General features: G+C 38.8%; 1 protein-coding gene and 1 pseudogene across 2 annotated transcripts in view; one reads left to right on the top strand and one right to left on the bottom strand.

Annotated features, from left to right (window-relative positions):
• The window catches only part of Crybg1 (crystallin beta-gamma domain containing 1), a 244,754-nt gene that overhangs the window by 75,667 nt on the left and 148,055 nt on the right, over positions 1-21,032 (bottom strand). The gene's annotated exons all lie outside the window — the stretch shown is intronic.
• On the top strand, positions 4,988-7,015 carry LOC147828689 (polyadenylate-binding protein 1 pseudogene; annotated as a pseudogene).

Raw genomic sequence — 21,032 nt, 5'->3', positions numbered from 1 at the left:
AAGAAAGGTTGTAAGGCTGAAGGTCTAAGCAGCATGCTATAAGGCCAAACAGCGTACCTCAGTCAAAAGTCCTAAGAGTCATTTAACAAGTAGGTTGTTAAATAACAAATAATCTGTACACATTATATCAGATTTTTTATATAAGGATTAGTTTATGCATTTAATGAACTTTAACCCACCAGGGACCATAACATAGACACATGAGCAATGACAAAAATAGGGCAGCATGTATCTGCAGTAGTCATACCAACTAAGAGTTTCTGGAAGGGGAAGGAGGAGAAGAGTAAGGTCAGACTTTGGGAAGCTGGAGGCACAGGGTAGGATGTGAGTAGTTTTGTTTGGTGGAAGGAAGGGTCAGCATCCCAGGTGAAGGAAGAGCTGTGAGCCACATCGAGATGGACGATTGCACACAATGTCTATTCAGGGAGGTGCCTGAATGGAACACTGGAGACTGAGACACAACGTTCCCAAAGGGCTCGCTCAAGACTAAGTTGGTGGCCAGTGAAGGAACTAAGAGAAGCAAGTACATTTGTGCATTGACAAAGGTAGCTCGTGTTTGAATCTCCTTCTGAGTTGAAGGGCTGGCTGCTTTCTTTCTTCGTATGGAAGAGGATGGAAGAGATCTCTTGCTGCAAAAGAGGACAGTGGCGACTTCTTGCTCTTTCCAGCTTTCCTGATGTTGATACTGCTTCTCCCTGCTTCCTTGAAGCAGGAACTTATGTAGGGAGTCCTTAGTCCATGCAATAAACATTAGTGTTTTTTTTCTCCAGTGATATCTCAGGATACTTATTTACTCAAAGAAGGAAATTTTAATCTTTTCAACAAAATAGTAATTTTGTGCCCATTTTTGTAGGGGGTGAGGTGAGAATGCACAAAGTAACATTACTCATAAATGTACATGGCTCTTCTGCACTTAATATATCCATACCTAAGAAACTGACTATGGTAAAAAGAAAATACTTTCAAAATTTCATGTATTTTAGGGGATAAAGATCTAAAATAAGATGGCCCTTTTTTATGCACTTGTATATTTTAAAATAGGCCCCAAGTAGAAGTAGAGATCTTCAGGGGAAAAAAAAGAAGAATGTAAATTTGAAGAATTGAAGAATAGTCTCTAGAAATTGTGAGAGACTGGAATTAAAAGAGAAAAAGGTCAGAGAGAAATTGCTATTGTATAGCACAACTGAGGTAATCTTATTAACAGCAATAACCAATGAAATTTTCAGTTGTTTATCATGCTGCACCAAGCCCTCAATAAAAGTTCACTGTACATATATAACTGCATTGAGATAGTGGTGCTTTGGGGAAATCAAGAAGCAGACTAGCTTAGGGTGACTTGTGGCACAAGGAAGCTTGGGAGAAGTGAAAGGGAGTGGTCCTCAGACAGGCATCAGAGCCAGAGGTGAGGGATTGAGATAGGACTTTGCCTCACCCATGGAATGGGGGTTTCCATCTTTTTATTTAAATGTTACTCTCATATGGCTGGAAGTCTTACAGGGGGACACCAGATAGGAGATTATATTTATGAGCCATGAATTAATTGTATCCCATGCATTTTGCTAAGCACTTTATACACATAAGTTCATTGAATCTGAAAAGGTAATAACTAGGGCTCAACCCACAGTTGCTGGACTCCAAATCATATGCTCTTAACCACTCTTCTCTATCACCTGCTTCCACTACCTTGCTCTCCATAAACCACTCTGCCTCTCTGTGGTACCTTGTTGTGTCTTTTCTCAAAACTCTGCCTATCTTTCTCTTACCAATCTCTTTGTCATTGTTGTGGTTGTCCTTCTCCTCCTCCTCCTCTCCCCCCTCCTCCAACTCCTCCTCCATGCCCTCGCTTCCACTTTAACTTCTGTCTCTTGGGAGCATCCAGCCATCTTCTAGGGGCTTCTGTCAGTACACTTCCACACCAGTGATACCATGTCACATTCACTTCACAGATCAGTCACTCAGTTTCTCTGAGGCTGGAGGCTTTGTCTGAGGCCATACAGGAAGAGGCAAGGCCAAGTGTTACCTAGGGTCCTTTTCTCCCTGGTGACTCTGATGTTCTGTCTGAAGTTAGACAGTGGCCAGGATGGCTGCCAGTCCCCTAACCCATTGTCCTGCAATTCCTGGGCTGTTGTTTTAGCACTATCTCCTTCCTGCTTCAACCCTTGACCCCCTTGGGTCTGTTGTATATATGGCAGCCAGGACGACCCTTTTAAAATCATAAATCAACTGTTCTCCTTCTCTCCTGCTTAAAATCCCCCAACAGCTCCCATTATGTTCAGAATGAAACTCAAAGTCTTTACAGTGACCCTTAGCCTCTTCATGATCTGGCCTCTACTTAACTCTCTGTCTCCAATCCTCCTCTTTTTTGTCTCCTTCATTCCCTCCAGCCTCTATGGTTTCTTTACCTCTCCTCTGTCATACCAGGGGGCTCTTTCTACTCCTCTTTCATGCCAAGGGCCTTTGTACATGTTGCTTTTTTCTGGGTGCCCTTTCTTGATATCCATATGGTCATTCTTCATCTACATCAAGTCTCCTCAAAGATCTTTTGTGACCATATGTTCTATCTAGAATAGCACTCTCCTGTCCTTAGCCTCCTGCCCAGCCTGTGTTTCTCCTGGGGCCTGTCCTAGCCTACAGTGTAACACGCATCTCTGTCTCCTGCTAGAATGGAAGCCCCCAAGCACAGCCCAGGGATTTTATGCCTTCTCTACTCTAGGTCCTGAAACACCTGATAGAGCTGGCTTATGATGATCATTTCAAATACATAGTAGATATTTTAGAAATATGTACAGAATACATATTTACACAATTGTACCATGTCACTTGTTCAAAAGTACAAGGTTTCAAGTCTGGCCTCTTCAGCATTTAACTGCCTGACTGGGGGGTGAAGGTGCATGGTCAGGTCCTGAAAGAAAGAAGTACAGAAATGGAAAAATCTGATAAGGGTGTAATAAAGGGGCAAATGTGTGTACCAGGCAGAGGAAACGCCTAAGAACAATGTCCCATTCCAAGACTAATGACAGGCCTGAAGGGCAAGGAGGGAGCAGCTGCCAGCACAGGGACGCAGAGAGGGCTATGCTGACAGGACATTAACAGGGGCTGAGGAAAACAGCCAACCTGCATTGCCCAAAGGGAGGAATTCAGGAGAATAATGTCCTGGACTCCTTTCCCTCCCTCTCTCTGATCTCTTGCCAGGGTTCCTTTTTGACTCCAACAGGAAGCCAGACAACCAACTAGAGAGAGCTGGTTGATGTGGTCCACGCAGGACACAGAGTAGGATAGAGAAGCATGAGGTGGGACCTGGGAGTGGCAAGGGGGTTCTAAATGGAGAGTCTCCAAGAGAGAATGCAGAAGAATCTATGGGTAGGAGTCATCTGGGCTTCTGGCTTGTCCTCTGTCACAGAGAGGAGGTGTAAAGGAGATTAGGCAAAGAGAGAGTTGAGACCTAGGTCACTATTAAAACCTGAATATGGTATTACAAACATAGGGGAATTTTTAAGGATCTGCCAAGTGTGTCTTATCTCACCTCTCATGACTTAATCCTATGGCTGGTCAGGTTTTTAATTATTCTCTTTGTAAATTTAGTTTGTCAGAGTGACAGTAAGTTAAACTTCCGCCTCCACCGCAGCAGCCAAGTTTCTTTTAACACAAAACGCTCTTGGTAACTCCAGGCTACAACTTGGTAATTTCTGTGCTAACTTGGTCATGGGTCAGCCTGGCCCTCTGCCCTGTATCACACTGCTTGCCATACTGTGCCTAATCAGAACCACTTGGACTGGAGCTTATAAACATCACATGTCTAAATTCTAGACATTGGTTCTGCAATTATGTCATCCTTGGCATCATGCCATTGAGAAAAAAGACTGCATTTCTAACAAAAAAATATGATCACTCCTATCTTTCGTCAAATGCAAAAATTAACTCTAAGTGGATCTAAGACCTAAATACAAGAGCTAAAACTATAAAACAGGAAAATACAGATTTGGCTTCTTATAGCATGTAAAGCACAATCCACCAGAATAAATAAATTAGATTTCATCAAAATTAACAATGTTTGTGATGCCAAGATTGTTATAAAAAAACTGAAAAGAGGCTAGGTCTGGTGGTGTACATCTGTAATTCCCACACTCAGATGGCTGAGGCAGAAGGATCATCATGTGTGTGAGGCCAGCTTGAACCACTTAGTGAAACCTTGTCTCAAAAAGAAAAAAAAACAAAACTGAAAAGATAACCCATAGATGTGGGGAAAATATTTGAAAATCAGATGTCTGACAAAGGCCAAGTATAGAATGCTTAAAATTCAACAATTAAAATACAAAAACCTATTTTTAAAATGAATAAAGGACTTGAATAGCTATTTCTCCAAAAAGGATACGCAAACAGCTAACAGACATATGAAAAGAGATTTAATATCACTGATTATCAGAGAAATACAATCAAAGCCACAATGACATATCACTTCACACCAACAAGGATGGCTAAAATAAAACATACAGACAATAAATGTTGATGAGGATGTGGAGAAATGGAGTCCTACATTGCTGGTGGGATTGTAAAATGGTGTAGTCACTTTGCAAAACAGGTTGGTAGTTCCTCAAAATGTTAAACATAGAATTACCATATGGCCCAGCGTTATGGACGAATGTGTCACCTCAAAATTCATATGCTGTAGCCTTAACCTTCAATGTGATGGTATTTGGAGGTAGTGTCTTTGGGAGTTAATTAGACTCATATTAGGCCATTAGGTTATATCATATGGCCAAACAGGCGAATCCATAGACATGGAAAAAGGATTAGTGGTTGCCAGAAGGTATGAGGAAGAAGAAACCAGGAGTAATTACAAGGTTTCTCTTGGGCGTGATGAAAATGTTCTGGAATTAGACAGTAGTAATTATTGTATAATATTGTAAATATACTAAAACTCACTGTATTGTACACTTTAAGTGGTGAACTTTAAAGTATATGAATTATCTCTCAATTTTTAAAGTGAATGACGAACCATAATGAGGTAAGATCATTCTAGATTCCTTATTACACCACCCCAATAGAACTAATAAAGTAATTTTAAAACTCTGATTTTGAAAGAAAAAAAAAGTGGTGTCCTAGACCAAAGCCAAGACCAAACCTATTAAATTACACTGGAGTCCTTTTCACTACTATTTTAGTGCCAGCTGTAGAAAGGGTACAGAAGGGGGAGGTGAAATTAAGGTCCAGGAAATGGCTCCCATGAACTTTATCAAAGCTCAAGGTCTCCAATAAATGTCGTGAGAAGAGCATTGAGTCCAGACCTCACATTCTGGAATGGTGTCAGATACAAACTTGTATTTCTAAATGACATTAAAAATACTGTCTCAATTGATAAGGAACAAATAAAATCACACCTTGTATATCATAAACCAATGTTTTAATTATACTTAAATTATAAATTATACAATTATACTGCAGTATATTTTTGTGTTAAAAGCATTAATTTGTTAAAAGTAAAGCTTTAGAATATATTATTGTTTTAATAAATCTATTTTTGGTATTTGTTGTTCTTCTTATTCTAATAGATTCTATTTGCTGGTGCTCTCACTTGGAAAAATAGGAATCATAACTGTACCTACCTCACAGAGTTGTGGTAAGCATTAAACAAGTTATTATTTGTATTCAGTACAGTACTGGGCATACCAAAGGTGATGCTATGTAAGAATCTGTTATTAGTTTCTCCACTGTGGTTAGTTCTCAGAGTGAGGTGTGCTGTGGCCTCAAAACACACATTTATTATTTTAAAAGAATCTAAAAACATCTTTTTACCTCCCCTCAATTTATAAAAAAATTTGCATTTCCTGTCCCAGAGCCTTTTTTTTTTCTTCCCATTTTATAAAATAATCTGGTGATGCAGCTAAGACCAACCTGGCAGACATGCTCCCTGACCTTGACAGAAGATCCACCCTGTTGTATAGCCTTTGAGTAGTTTTCAGTTCTGGTTATTTTTGTCCCTCTGCACACGTTCTCCTCACCAAACTGCTCAACCAAGACCAAGTCCTCACTAGACTGCTCAGGGTGCCAGACCTCATCACTCCAAAATATGCCTTGTGCTATCTTCCCAGTCCCTCCTAGACCACTATTTGGTACTGTAAGACCAGCTCCTTCACAGATTCCATGAGGTGCGTTAACACAGTGTGCTGCAGTCACATCAACACAGACAATGGGTCCATGTCCTATAGCTGCTGCCACCCCTAGCTATTCCTGCTATTTACACTGTTCCACAGCATAAATGTGCTACAGGAGTCCTCAGCAACATCCAACGCACAGCCACAAGTTACCATATGACAGGCTGCTGTTCGTGTGCAAGGTCAGGAGCCTTTGCTTCCATGTTGGCATCTGTCCTCCTCCCCAAGAGTAAGAGCAAATGTTGGGTGCAGGGCTCTTTCCATTTATTCAAGCCATGCACCCTAGTCTTGTGGGCAAAATCACTGGCATGCTGGTGGAGATTGATAATTCAGAACTTCTTTATGTCCTTGAGTCTCCAGAGTCTCTCTGTTCTGAGGCTGATGAAGCTGCTGCTGTACTACAAGCCCGCCAAGCTAGAGAGGCTGCCCAGAGTAGTTAATAGTGCTACTGAGTTCCTACTGCTTAAAATTGATTGAGGACCACAAAAAGAAACTTGTGCCTCATTGAAGAAAAATATCTAAACATAAAAACTTTAAATGCTACAGAAAAAACACTGCAAAATATACAGTAAGTTTAAAAAAAAAAAAGGAAAGGAAACTTTGCATCTTATGAACCGAGTGAATGCCAGGTCTACTAAACAATGCTAATCCTAGCTTATTTGATTTAAAAGAAACCCCCAAAAGCACAAAAATAGTAAACTATAAAAACAAAGTATAAACAAATGTTTATAGACCTTGGGAAAAGAATTTTCAGCAAATTTAAAGCATTTATGTCTTTAATTTTGTAATTCTTTACTGTGGAATAGCTTACAATTTTAATTCTATTTTAAGTAACAGGATTGACCATGGAGCAAGGAAATGGAATTTGGACTATAAAATTCTTGCTTTAACTAAAATTTCTTGAACAGTGAAAGAAATTTGCTATTAATGTTCTATACAACTTCTCTAAATCAATACAGTCCAAAATAATGAGCAGGTGTTATGCAATCAATTTTTTTTTGAGACAGGGTCTTGCTATGTAGTCCAGGCTGACCTTGAACTCACTATGTAGCTCAGGCTGGGCTCGTACTCATAGTGATCCTCCTGCCTCAGCCTCCAGAGTGCTGGAATTACAAACATGCACCACAGTGCCCAGCTTAGACCGAATGTTTTTGTCTCTCTCAAGTCAGTTGAAACTCTGTTCTGAAATGTGATGGTAATAGGATGTGGGGCCTTTGGGATATGATTAGGTCACAAAGGTCCTCATTAATAGGATTAGTGCCCTTGTAAGAGTCACAGGATGTTTACTTCACCTCTCTCCTCTCTGCCAGGTGAAAATATAAGAAGTCAGCAGTCTACAACCTTGAAGAGACCCGCATCAGAACTCACCCAGGCTGATGTTCTGATCTCAGACTTTTAGCCTCCATAACTGTGAGAAATAAATTTCTATTACTTATAAGCTGCCCAGTCTGTGGTATTTCGTCACAGCAGGCTGAACAAAGTTAGAAAGGGTTATAAAAATATCACTGTATACATATGTAACAGAATGTTAAAATGGAATTTTCTCTATGTTTCAGCCATGCCTCCAAAGTGTTAGTGTAGGTACTGAGTTGGGGTCCACCCTGACGAGGTGACCTGGATGTGAGAAATATACAGGTGATAAAAGAAGCACTTCTAAATTGTGAGAAGAGTAAGTCTAAGATCCATAAAGAGCATGGTAAAATCTGTACAACATGTTAGAGCTATTGCTAGGCTGCTTCCTTCTTTCTGAAAATAAGAACAGCATAAACATGCAATCACAAAATGTATGTAAAGCACCTTGGAGATGCATGTTTAATTCTGAAAATAGTTTTAGTAAAGTATATGGTCTTAATATTAAAGCATTCATTCATACATTTTTTAAGCATCAACTATTATCCAGGCAAGGTTTCTCTTGTCACATGTGCATGTTTAGATAGAGGCACATATTGATTAGAATAAGGCCTCCTTAGCAGTGAGCTGGGAAAGACATGACTTTCTTAGGCACACAGGTTTAAAGTAAAGTAATGTAACTTAATTCATTCTGCTTGCTATATCAAAATGTCACAGACTAGGTGCCTTTTTTTTCCCCATTTTTTTTTCTGGTACCAGAGATGGAACCTTTCGCTTGCCAGGCAGGCATGGCACCATTGAGCTACATTTCTGCCCCTGATTGAATGGCTTTTAAATAACAGAAATTTTGATCCTTATTTACAATTTCACTTTCTCACCTTATCAAAAAGCTCTGCAAAGTAAGAGAGACCACCAACAGAGTGAAGAAACAACGCACAATGAGGGAAAAAATTTTTACTAGCTGTTCCTGAGAGAAAGGACTACCATCTAGAATATATAAAGAACTTAAAAATAAAAAAGACCTCCCAAATTTAAAGATCCAATCCAAAAATGGGCACCTGAAATGAACAGACATTTCTCAGACAAAGAAGTAGAAATAGCAAATAAACACATGAAAAAATGTTCAACATCAAGGGTCATTCGAGAGATGCAAATGAAAACAATGCTGAGATTCCACCTCACTCCAGAAAGAATGGCTGCTATCAAGAAATCAATCAATAAATGCTGGCAGGGGTGTGGGGAGAAAGGAACCCTTCTCCATTGCTGGTGGGAGTGCAGACTGGTGCAACCACTGTGGAGATCAGTATGGAGATACCTCAAAAAGCTAGGATTAGAGGTCCCATTTGACCCAGCTATTCTCCTGCTGGGTATCTTCCCAAAAGAATTAAAAGAATCATACCACAGCGATATATGCAGACCCATGTTTATAGCAGCACAGTTTGTAATAGCTAAAGCTTAGAAGCAGCCCAATTTCCCATCAACTGGAGACTGGATAAAGAAGATGTGGCTTTTTATAAAATGGAGTACTACTTACTCAGCCATAAAGAATGAGAAACTAGAGACATTTATAGCTAAATGGATGCACATTGAGGCTATACTCTTAAGTGAAATAAATAGGACACACGTGGGTAAATACTGGGGTCTTTTTCTATAAGCACAATAATCCCATTCATGAGGACTGCATCCTCATATTCCAATAACTTCCCAAAGGCCCCACTTTGTAATACCATCATTGTGGGGTAGATTTTCAACATGAATGGGGGAGGGGACAAACATTTCCTCTGTATCACTACAATCAATATTCAAAGTAGAAGGTATATAGAGTCACATGTGTTCTACAAAAATGGTACATTTGGGTCGAAAATACATTTGACTTTCCATTGATTTGTGCTGTGCCAAATATCACACTGTCCTTAGTTGATGCATGAGAGGCACAACCCAAACCTCAAGGCATTAACCTACATGGCAGTTACTTTCAGCACAAGATTTTATAACTCAGCACACACATCAGTTGCTAGATTGCACCTGTCATCAGTCTCAGTCTAAACCACAATTTAACTGCTTTAGTTGATTAGAAACATAATTGGAATTTAGGTGTAGAAGGAGAGATGAGAGATCTAATCTTAACACAAAAGAAAAACACATACACACTCATTATTTTGTGTTTAATTTTTGTGCACCCTCATTATGGAGGAGCTTTTACACAGTGCAGAACTAACCTAACAAGGAAACAGAGGAAGGATTATCTTATAATCTTCTAAGCCTATTAGGGCAGTGGTGAGGGTAATGTCCCTCCACAGCTGGTCTCATCTAGTGGATAGCTGCATTCCAGCTCAGAGGCACTCTGTACTCTGCCAAGGGGACCAGCAGCTGTGCCCTCCTCCTTTGTATGAGGTCAGGAGCTTCTGCTTGCTGTCCCCTTCCCTACAGGGAAGAAAATGGTGCTCAGGCACATCCCCTCCAAACAAATGTAGCTTCCTGGGAGGTGAAAAGTCCTTTTCAGGGGTTGAGATCCTTCAGACAGGAAGAAAATCTTCATACCACTTCTGAGGAACTGCACAAAAATGGTTCCTTCTCAGCCTAAGGCACAGAGAGAGAGACTCTGGGAGAACTTGGGCAGAAAGTCATTCCCCCACAGGGCAAGACTGAAGGAAGGGTGGAACCACACGAGAACCCATTTGTCCACACACACACACACCTACTGCCACCTTTCATTTTTTTGGCTCTTTGGTCACAGCTCAGCTCACCAGAGATAACTGAGGAAAAAAATGACTTGCTAGGGTTTTTTTTTTTTTTTTTTTTGGTACCAAGGATCGAACTCGGGACCTTGCACTTGCAAGGCAGGTGGAGGAACCACTAAACTAAATCCCCAGCCCCTTGCTAGGGTTTCTTAAAGCTTAAATAAATGAAACTTTCAAGGGGTGATTGAAAAATACAATTAATGTTTACATTTTTTTGAAAAACTTATTACAATAAAAGACACATTGCCAAGAATGATAGGATAAATGTGTCTGAAGCTACAGAGAGTATTTGAATATTTAAGGGGATTTCATGGCAATGTTTCTTTTACTGTAATTTTTAAAAAATTTAAACATTAGCTGTAATTTTCAATCACAACTCATAATTTGAGATAACCTGAGGTAACCCATTATGAGATGAAGATTAACCTCAATTTGTTCCCTGAAATGAAAGAGCTTGGAAAGGACTAGTCTTGGGAAGCCTCAGTTGACCCTGACATTTCCTGGAATTACGCACAACTTTCCCCAGGAAACACCTTTTCCATGAATATTCACTAACTACTGAAAGCACAAAGCAAACAAGATTCACTTCTGCCTCTAACTCTCTCTTCCTGCACTTCACTTTACTGTGGAACATCCCTCCTTAAAAATAAGTATGTACCCCAAACTGACAAAGTATCATCTTTAGTAAAATGCAAATAGGAAGAAACAATCATTAGAACAATGTCATTTTTGTGCCTTTGGAATTACAAGACGACCAATAAAAAAAAAATCACCAAAACAGCTGTTGACAAAGAAATGTTGGCCCCCAACATAATTATGCCTTTAGTTCTCCATGCCAAGGGACCTTTCTAAATAAATATCTTCTTCCTTGCCTTGTCTAGTAACAATAACACTTTACAAAGTGCTTATGGTAGGTGGTATTCTAAGTGTTTTGCAAGTAACAAACACACTTCATTCTCACAATGACCTCAGGCAGATGAGTAAACTGAAGCTCAGAAAGGTTTAGCAGCTAGCTCAAAGTCACACAAATATTGAGTGGCAGGGCTTGGATTTGAACCACAGCAGATATAACTCCAGAATCTATGCTTTCAACCAACTCACTATGCTTTTAGCTTTTTCGAAGGTGATTGTGATTTGGTGTATGAAACTGGCCTCACATGTGCCTTGTTGACTGTTCCTGAAAAATTCATTAAGTCCCCAGCAACCATCTCCTAAAAATTACAAAAAGAATATCATTCAATGCAAAATAGGAAGAAAAGGTCCAAAGGGGTAGGGGTAGTGGGAGGGGCAGGGGAAAGGAAAGAAGGGAAAGGAAATATGCTGAGAAATGGAAAAAATGGAAATAAAGTCTCTGTAACTAGGGAAGGGTGGAGGGGGTGAAGGGAGGGCTAGGAATGGGGAAAAAATAAGAACCAAGATGCATTATGTAAAGGTACAATTCCCAATGAGAAATGTAATTGTGTTGTATACCTACAATGTACCAATAAAAGAATTTAATAAAGTGCAAAAAAAAATTGGTTAAAAGTAGTAAATAGGAACAGTGAACTCTTTCTTTTTAAATCTACCCGAGTTTGCCCCTACCTTAACAACACGAAGGAAATAAGAATGTAAATGGAGGGTTAATACCATATGTTTAAATCTTTTAAATTTATGAAGCCTGGTACTGAGGGAGGCTGAAGCAGGAGGATTGCAAGTTCAAGTCCTGCTTAAACAACTTAGTGAGACCTTGTCTTAAAAAATATAAAAAGCACTGATGAGATAGCTCAGTGCAAAGGCCTTGTGTTCAATCTTTATTACAAAGAAAAAAAAATAAAAACACATTTTTTAGTTTAAAACATCAATTAAAAGCTTTCTTTTTTTAATGTAAAAGCACATAAAAAGAGAAACAGAGGTGCAAACACAGTGGAAATCAGTATGGAGATAACTCAAAGAACTAGGACTAGAGGTCCCATTTGACCCAGCTATTTCCCTGCTGGGTATCTTCCCAAAAGAATTAAAAGAATCATACCACAGCAATATATGTGCACCCATGTTTATAGCAGCACAGTTTGTAATAGCGCAAGCTTAGAAACAGCTCAAGTGCCCATCAACTGGAAACTGGATAAAGAAGATGTGGATTTTTTATAAAATGGAGTACTACCCAGCCATAAAGAACAAGAAACTAGAGACGTTTATAGCTAAATGGATGCGTATTGAGGCCATACTCTTAGGTGAAATAAATAGGACACACATGTGTAAATACCGAACAGTTTCTCTGGTGTGAGAAACTGAAAGTGTAAATAATGATTAAAATGTATAATTGATAATGTGAAATAGGAAGAAAAGGTCCAAAAGGGTAGGGGAAGTGGGAGGGCAAGGGGAAAGGAAAGAAGGGAAAGGAACAATTATGAGAAAAGGAAAAAACGGAAACAAAGTTTTTGTAAATAAGGAAGGGTGGCGGGGGTGAAGGAAGGACAGGAAATGGCAGAAAAATAAGAATCTAGATATATCATGTAAAGGTACAATTACCCAATGATAAATGTAAATGTACTGTATACCTAAAATGTACCAAGAAAAGAATTTAAGGAAAAAAAATCAAATCTATTTGCCCACAGTGAAGTTAGAAAACTGTGGCCCACAGCATGGCCACCTATGTAGGTAAATAAAGTTGTATTCACCACAATCAACCATTACTTATCAAGTGTACTTCCTTAGCACTATAGTGGCAGGGGTCATTAGTTGCAACAGTGTCTGTACGACTATCAAGCCTAAAATCTGCCCCTTTAAAAGTTTGCCAACTTTTCCTAGGAGTCTGAATCAAGGTGCCTCCTCTGCTGTGTAATTATAGTATGTGAAATGATAGCTGATTTTAGTTGTCATATAAAACTAATTAGAAATTCAAATATACATATGTATGTACCTACACGAAGCTTTACATCCCAAAGTGAAAGATCTGTATTATTTCTTAGAGGAGGTATTAGATTTCAGAAATAACTGACTTTAAAAATAAAACAGTGTTGTGACCAGTTATGTGCTAAGTGTTCATTTCTAAATAGAACTCTCCACTTGGCTTAGATTTTTAAAATAAAAATTTATGTTATAAAAAAGAAACACAATATAATACTAAAAATCTGTAAATCACTGTACATTATAATAACACATAGCAAGATGGTTATATTAAAAACATTGGCAAGGGTGTAACAGTCATAATTAACAATATCTGAATATATACTTTTTTAAAAAATGACCACATCTACATTGCAAGATACAGTTTCTTTTGTCTTTTTCAGTCCTACTCCAAGTTAGCTTCTGAGTCTAGTTTGGCAAATGTAATCATTCTTTACTCTAAGTGAGCAATGCTTGTCTTATAAAGATACTATCATATGTCAACTCTTCTTGTGTAGGATTCCTCAGAGAATAAGCTAAAACATGTTTATATCATAGTGTACCTAAGACAAGTCTATTTCATGGTTGGTGAAGAACATGACAACAGACCAGCCTGTGTTTAAACATTACACATCCAGAAAACTATTTTATATTCCACAGAAGTTAAAAGAAAAAAAGAGAGAAAGAAGACTCACTCTTCACCTGATAGTTTATAGTCAGCATTTGGATCAAAGAGGGAATCCAGGAAAAAAATGGCAAAACAAGTGATCAGTAATTAACATTACTGGAATGCAGAATATTGTGAGTGACTTTTTTTTTCTCCTGGTACCAGGGATCAAACTCAGGACCTTGAGCTTGCCAAGCAAGTGTGGTGCCACTGAGCTACATCCCTGGCCTTGTGAGTGACATTCTTGCTACAGTGTGTATGTCTCTTTTTTTCCTATTGTTCCTTCTTATTCATTGTTCTGTATCCACCACCTGGTTCTCTCTTTCCTGTCTCTTGTTGGTGCCTTTAATGTCCCAGTGACAGTGTCAGGGAACATTCACTCTTGTGGGAACATCATCCCCTTCCTGCTATTTCCTTCTTCTGGTGTGTCTTTCTTAATAATACTGCAAATGTTATTCATTCATTTATTCATTCAATCATTCATTTTTGATTCTGTGAGACAAGGTTTTGCTATGTAATCCAGGCTGGCTTTGAACTTTTGGCAACCCTCCTGCCTCAGCCTCCAAGGTGCTGGGATTATAAGCATGCACCACCACACCCATCGTAAATGTCCCTTTTTAAACACAGAAAGTCTACCAGCAACTCATAAGCCTAAGGAATCAGTGTTTTTCACCTTTTATTTTCCTTGAGAGTATATTAACATAACTTTTACATAGTTGCAAACAGCACAGATGACAACAATGAAACTCACTGGCCACATTTAGATAGATTGATTGATTGATTAATTGATTGATTTTGGTACCGGGGATCGAACTTGGGATCTTGCACTTGAAAGGGAGGTGACAGCACCACTGAGCTAAATCCCTGGCCCCACATTTAGATGTTTTGAAAGCAACCAATCTTTATTCTGAAAACCGGTAAGTGAAAAATGTACTACTTTTGATCCTACTTACATGAATACTTGCTTCCTATTGTAGGGGCAGATTAGAGGGACATAAAAAACCCAGGGCAAAACACAGATGGCAAACACTTTAAAGTCATCACATGCTTACCTGTAGGTGACAACTGTAAGATCTCACATGCTTATCTGGGTACAATGTGCTTTTAAAAAATGTACCCTACGGTATCCTTTATGGAAGTGTTACTCACATTTACTGTATGCTGACCTTGTCTCTTTCCCAGAAACAAAGGCTAAGTCCCTGATTGGCCCAGCCCGCACCAATCAATGAAAGAGTTTGCCTCTATAAGCATGGACATACCTCAAACTCACCAGGGCATCCCAAGCGAGATGCCCCCTATTCTGTAGCACCACTCTGTTGCCAAGATAGCTTCTTTTCTGCTTTCTCTGCATTTGCCACACTTTAAGTAAACTTTTGCTTTGCACTATATCAGTCTTGACTCCCTTATTTTCCACTAAGAGACTCACTTCTCCATTCTTCACTGGACTGAGGGCAAGGACCTGAAGAAAGGTGGAGAGATAGAGATCCCCTGCCAGACACAACATTATTATTTTATTATATTTCACCATCCAATATTTGCTCCCACTAGAAATCACTGGTGAGAAAAAAGGGAGAAAATCAAACATTTATCCTGCTTTTCTTTTGAACTGTTTTTCAGGATAACAAAATCACCAATGATGGGAATTTCTTCTATAAGAAAAATCCCAGTAGGGCCGGGAATTTAGCTCAGTGGCTACACTGCCTGCTTTGCAAGTGCAAGGACCCAAATTCGATCCCCAGTACCAAAAAGAAAAAAGAAAAATCCCAGTCAATACTGTGGCCAAAATTGAGCCAACATATCTAGGCATCAGGGATCAAGGGCTATTAATACTGTCTGGTAAAGGTTTTTAAAAGAACAGATTGAGAGGATGAGATCTACTGTCACATCATAAAATAGACTGGTAAATGCTTCGTGATATGATGTGTATACAAGGCACCATGTGAAAAATATTCTTGCCAAAAAAATCTAATCAAGAGCCAATGATCAGTTTACTGTTTACCAGTAAATACTGGAGATGGAGGAAAGCTAAAGGACACCATGAGGATAAAGTCATTCATATCCAGAATGTGAAAAATTCCAAATAAACAATGACCTAGGGTCCCCAATAAATAAGTTACAAGAAAAAAAGAGAGAGGAGGAGCTGTTATAAATTAATAAGAGGTTTACAACATATTAACCAAATGCAAGATGCGGAGTTGGTTTTAATCCTCATTGAAAGCAACTACAAAAGTACCTTTAAGACAATCAGAGAAATTACAGCAATGACTGGTTATTTATAATATTATTTATCAATAACTTCTTTAGAGCCAGGCATGGTGGTGCAAGCCTATAATCTTAGCACTGTGGGAGGCTGAAGCAGGAGGATCATAAGTTTGAGCCCAACCTGGGCAACCTAGCAGCTTAGAGCACCCCTGTCTCAATAAATAAATAAACAAACAAACAAAGGGGAAGGATGTAGCTCATTGCCAAGGCTCTGGGTTCCATACACAGTACTGCAAAATAAACAAAAAACTTCTTTGGTATGGTAACAGTCTTGCGGGTATGTTTTTTTAAAATATATATATACACATATATAGATATATTTCATTAAATATGGAAGAAATGATACATATAGGAATGTCTTTTTAGTTTAGTGGACTTTCTTTTTCTTTTTTTTTTTTGGTACTGGGGATCGAACTCGGGACCTTGCGCTTGTGAGGCAAGCACTGGAACCACTGAGCTAAATCCCCAGTCCTATTTTTCAATTATTTATTATTTTGTGCTGATCAGGATTGAACCTAGGGCCTTGTGTACTCTAAGCAAGCTCTCTCACTGAGCTGTGTCCCAGTCTTAGTCCTTATTTTGTAGACCAGTTTTAGATTTACAGAAAAATTGAGACAACAGCATAGTAATTTCCCATATACACCATACCCAGTTTCCTGTTTTTAACATCTTACCCGAGTACAGTACATTTGTTACAATGAATGAGTCAATATTGATGTACTACTATTTACTAAAGTGCATACTTTGGCAGTCTTCCTAATGTTCTTTTTCTGTTCCAGGATCTATCGATAACACCACATTACATATAGTTATCATGCCTTACGCTCCTGTTGGTTGTGATAGTTTCTCAGGCTTATGTTAATTTTGACCTTGACAGTTTTGTTTTGTTTTGTTGGTACTGGGGATCGAACTAAGGACCTTATGCTTGCGAAGCAGGCAGTGAAACCACTGAGCTAAATCCCAGGCCCCAACCTTAACAGTTTTGAAGAACACTGGTCACTTATTTTGTAGAATAAACCTCTTTGGAATTTGTATGGTTAGACTGAGATTATGAATTTTGGGGCAGAAGACCACAGAAGTCAACATGGATATCTATCACATTCTATCAAGGGTACCTACCATCCAAGTGACCTATCAATGTTGATGCTGATCTTGACCACTTCACTGAGATGGTATGTGTCAGCTTTCTCTACTATAAAATCACTTTTTTATCTTGCTTCCATACTGTACTCTTTGGAAGGAACTCATTAGTGAGGGGTTTTATGCTCCCCCTACTAAAGGGTGGAGTATTTATATAAATTATTTAGAATTCTTCTGCATAGATTTGTCTGTTCTTTCTCATTAATTCATTTATTTACTGATTTCTTATCAGTATGGATTCAAGGATATTTGTTTTACACTTTAAAATATAATGCTTATTTTTTTACTCAAATTCTTTTAGCTTTGGCCTTCAGGAATTTTTTCAGTTAGCTTCTATTTCTTTCTGCCATATCCTCATCATTATGCTTTGTGTGTGTTTAGTATTTTTTCCCCTGTGGTGCTGGGGATGGAACCAAGGCCCTTGTGCATGCTAGACAAGTGCTCTACCACTGAGCAACACCTCCTGCCTGGAACTTTTCTACTCCAGGCTGATCTTAAATATTTTGTGCCCCTGTTTTAAAATCAGTCATTTTCCCCAAGGAGCCCTAATTTGTTTTTATAGGAAGCTAGTATGAGAAACCAAGATCTAGGCTCTAGGTGTCCCCACCGTCACTGGGATGTCATTGGTTCTAGGCCTTCTCAGCTGAAAGAGCAAGAAAACATGTGTGTAGAATAACCACTATAAATACAAATGTGTCTATATATTTCTATACATAACTATTTGTATCTATAAGGTACAAGAGTTCATGCTGGTGTGGGGGTTGGCCTTTAATCTGAAGTACTGTGTGCGTCTACAAGTGTGTGACTGTGGGATGGGAGAGTTGGGAAGGTACAGAGGAAATACCATTGCCCAGAAGTGGATAATTGTTGAAACTGGATGATACATAAATAGAAGTGGGGAGATGGGATAGTTCATAATTCTGTTATCTCTACTTTTGTGTACAATTTGAGTTTCAATAGTAAAAAAATTTTTAATTATAATAGGTTTGAGGAGGTCATCTTTGGCCCTACTCCAAGTCAATTTTACTCTTTCCTTTTTTCTTCTTTTTCTTAAATTCTTTTATTGGTACATTGTAGGTATACAACACAATTACATTTCTCATTGGGAATTGTACCTTTACATAATGCATCTTTGTTCTTATTTTTTCCCCATTCCTAGCCCTCCCTTCACCCCCTCCACCCTTCCCTAGTTACAGAGACTTTATTTCCATTTTTTCCATTTCTCAGCATTTTTCCTTTCCCTTCTTTCCTTTCCCCTGCCCCTCCCACTACCCCTACCCCTTTGGACCTTTTCTTCCTATTTTGCATTATCGATTATTCATTCTAATCATTGGTACATTTTAGGTATACAATATAATGACATTCATCATTGGAAATTTGCACCTTTACATAGTCTCTCTTGGTTCTTATTTTTCACCCTTGCCCAGCCCTCCCTTCAACCCCTCCAGTCCTCCCTATTTACAAAGATTTTGGTCCTATTTTTCCATTTTCTCATATTAATCCCATTCCCTTCTATCCTTTCCCCTAGCCCTCCCACTTCCTACCCCTTTGCCCCTTTTCTTCCTATTTCACATGACCTATTTTACATTTTAGTCCTTATTTACACTTTCAGTTTCTCACACCAGAGAAACTATTCGGTATTTATACATGTGTGTCCTATTTATTTCACTTAAGAGTATCGCCTCAATGTGCATCCACTTAGCTATAAATGTCTCTAATTTCTCATTTTTTATGGCTGAGTAGTACTCCATTTTATTAAAAAACCACATTTTCTTTATCCAGTCTCCAGTTGATGGGCATTTGGGCTGTTTCCAAGTTTTAGCTATCACAAACTGTGCTGCTATGAACATGGGCGCACATATATCACTGTGGTATGATTCTTTTAATTCTTTGGGGAAGATCCCCAGCAGTGGAATAGCGGGGTCAAATGGGACTTCCAGTCCTAGTTCTTTGAGGTATCTCCATACTGATTTCCACAGTGGTTGCACCAGTCTACACTCCCACCAGCAGTGGAGCAGGGTTCCTCTTTCCCCACAGCCCCGCCAGCATTTGTTATTGGTTGATTTCATGATAGCAGCCATTCTTTCTGGAGTGAAGTGGAATCTGAGCATTGTTTTCATTTGCATCTCTCGAATGATCAGTGATGTTGAACATTTTTTCATGCATTTATTTGCTATTTCTACTTCTTTGTCTGAGAAATGTCTGTTCATGTCAGTTGCCCATTTTTGGACTGGGTCCTTAAATTTGGGAGGTCTGATCTTTTTAAGTTCTTTATAGATTCGAGATAGACCTTTGTCTGAGGAAGAGCAGGTGAAGATTTTTTCCCACATTGTGGGTTGTCTCTTCACACTGCTGGTGGTTTCTCTTGCTGTGCAGAAGCCTTTTAATAAGAAGAGATCCCACTTGTTGATTGTTTGTGCTAGTTCACGGGCAGCTGAGGTTTTGTTCATAAAATCTTTTCCTACACCGATGTCTTCAAGGGTTCTGCCTAACCTCTGTTCCAACTGCACTTGATCTTAGCCAAAAGGCCGAGAAGCAATACCTCTGTTCCAACTGGTTCAGAGTTTCTATTTTAATATTTAGATCTTTAATCCATTTTGATTTCAGTTTAGTGCATGGTGAGAGATACAGGTCTAGTTTTAATCTTTGGCAAGTTGAAGCCCAATTTTTCCAGCACCATTTATTAAAGAGGCTATCTTTCCTCCAGTGAGGGTGTTTGTCTCCTTTATCGAAGATGAGATGGCTGAGTGTGTCTGGTGTTGTTTCTGCATCTTCTAATCTGTTCCACTGGTCCTCAGGTCTGTTTCTTTGCCAGTACCATGCTGTTTTTATCACAGTAGCTTTGTAGTAGAGTTTCAGGTTGGGGATTGTGATACCCCCTGCCATGTCTCTGTTACCTAGAATTGCTTTCGCTATTCTGGGTCACTTCTTGTTCCAAATGAATTTTTGGATTGTTTTCTCAAGGTCCATGAAGTATGCTGCTGGGATCTCAATTGGAATTGCATTGAATCTATATAGCGGTTTTGGAAGTATGGCCATTTTCACTATATTAATCCTTCCTACCCAGGAGCAGGGGAAGTCTGTCCATTTTCTGATATCATCTTCAATCTCTCTTTTCAGAGTGCCATAGTTTTCAGAGAAGAGGTCTTTGATTTCTTTCATTAGGTTGATTCCTAGGTATTTCAGTTTTTTGGATGCTATTGTGAAAGGAATTATTTGCCCTATTTCTGTCTCAGTGAGTCTGTCATTGGTGTAGAGGAAAGCTATTGATTTTTGTGTGTTGACCTTGTAACCAGCTACTTGACTGAATTTGGTTATTAAGTCTAGAAGACTTTTGGTGGAGTTCTTGGGGTCTTCTATATAGAGTATCATGTCATCTGCAAATAATGACAATTTGACTTCTTCATTACCTATCTTTATTCCTTTTATTTCTTTCTCTTGTCTAATTGCCGTGGCTAATGTTTCCAGAACTATATTGAACAAGAGTGGTGATAGTGGACATCCTTGTCTTGTTCCTGATTTGAGTGTGAAGGGTTTCAGTTTTTGACCATTTAGTATGATATTGGCTGTGGGTTTTTCATAGTTGGCTTCTATCAGTTTGAGGTAGAGAGCATCTATTCCAATTTTTTGTAGGGTTTTTATCATAAATGCATGTTGGATTTTGTCAAATGCTTTTTCTGCGTCTATCGAGATAATCATATGGTTTTTGTCCTTGGCTCTATTGATATAGTGTATTACATTAATTGATTTTCATATATTGAACCATCCCTGCATCCCTGGGATGAATCCCACTTGATCAGGGTGTATGATCTTCTTGATGATCTTCTGCATTCTGTTTGCCAGTATCTTATTAAG

Source organism: Heterocephalus glaber, unplaced genomic scaffold (genome assembly GCF_053883595.1).
Source record: "Heterocephalus glaber isolate CG9 unplaced genomic scaffold, H.glaber_assembly_v1.0 deba00000942, whole genome shotgun sequence".
Taxonomy (NCBI): Eukaryota; Metazoa; Chordata; class Mammalia; order Rodentia; family Bathyergidae; genus Heterocephalus; species Heterocephalus glaber.
This window is presented reverse-complemented; position numbering and strand designations above follow the sequence as displayed.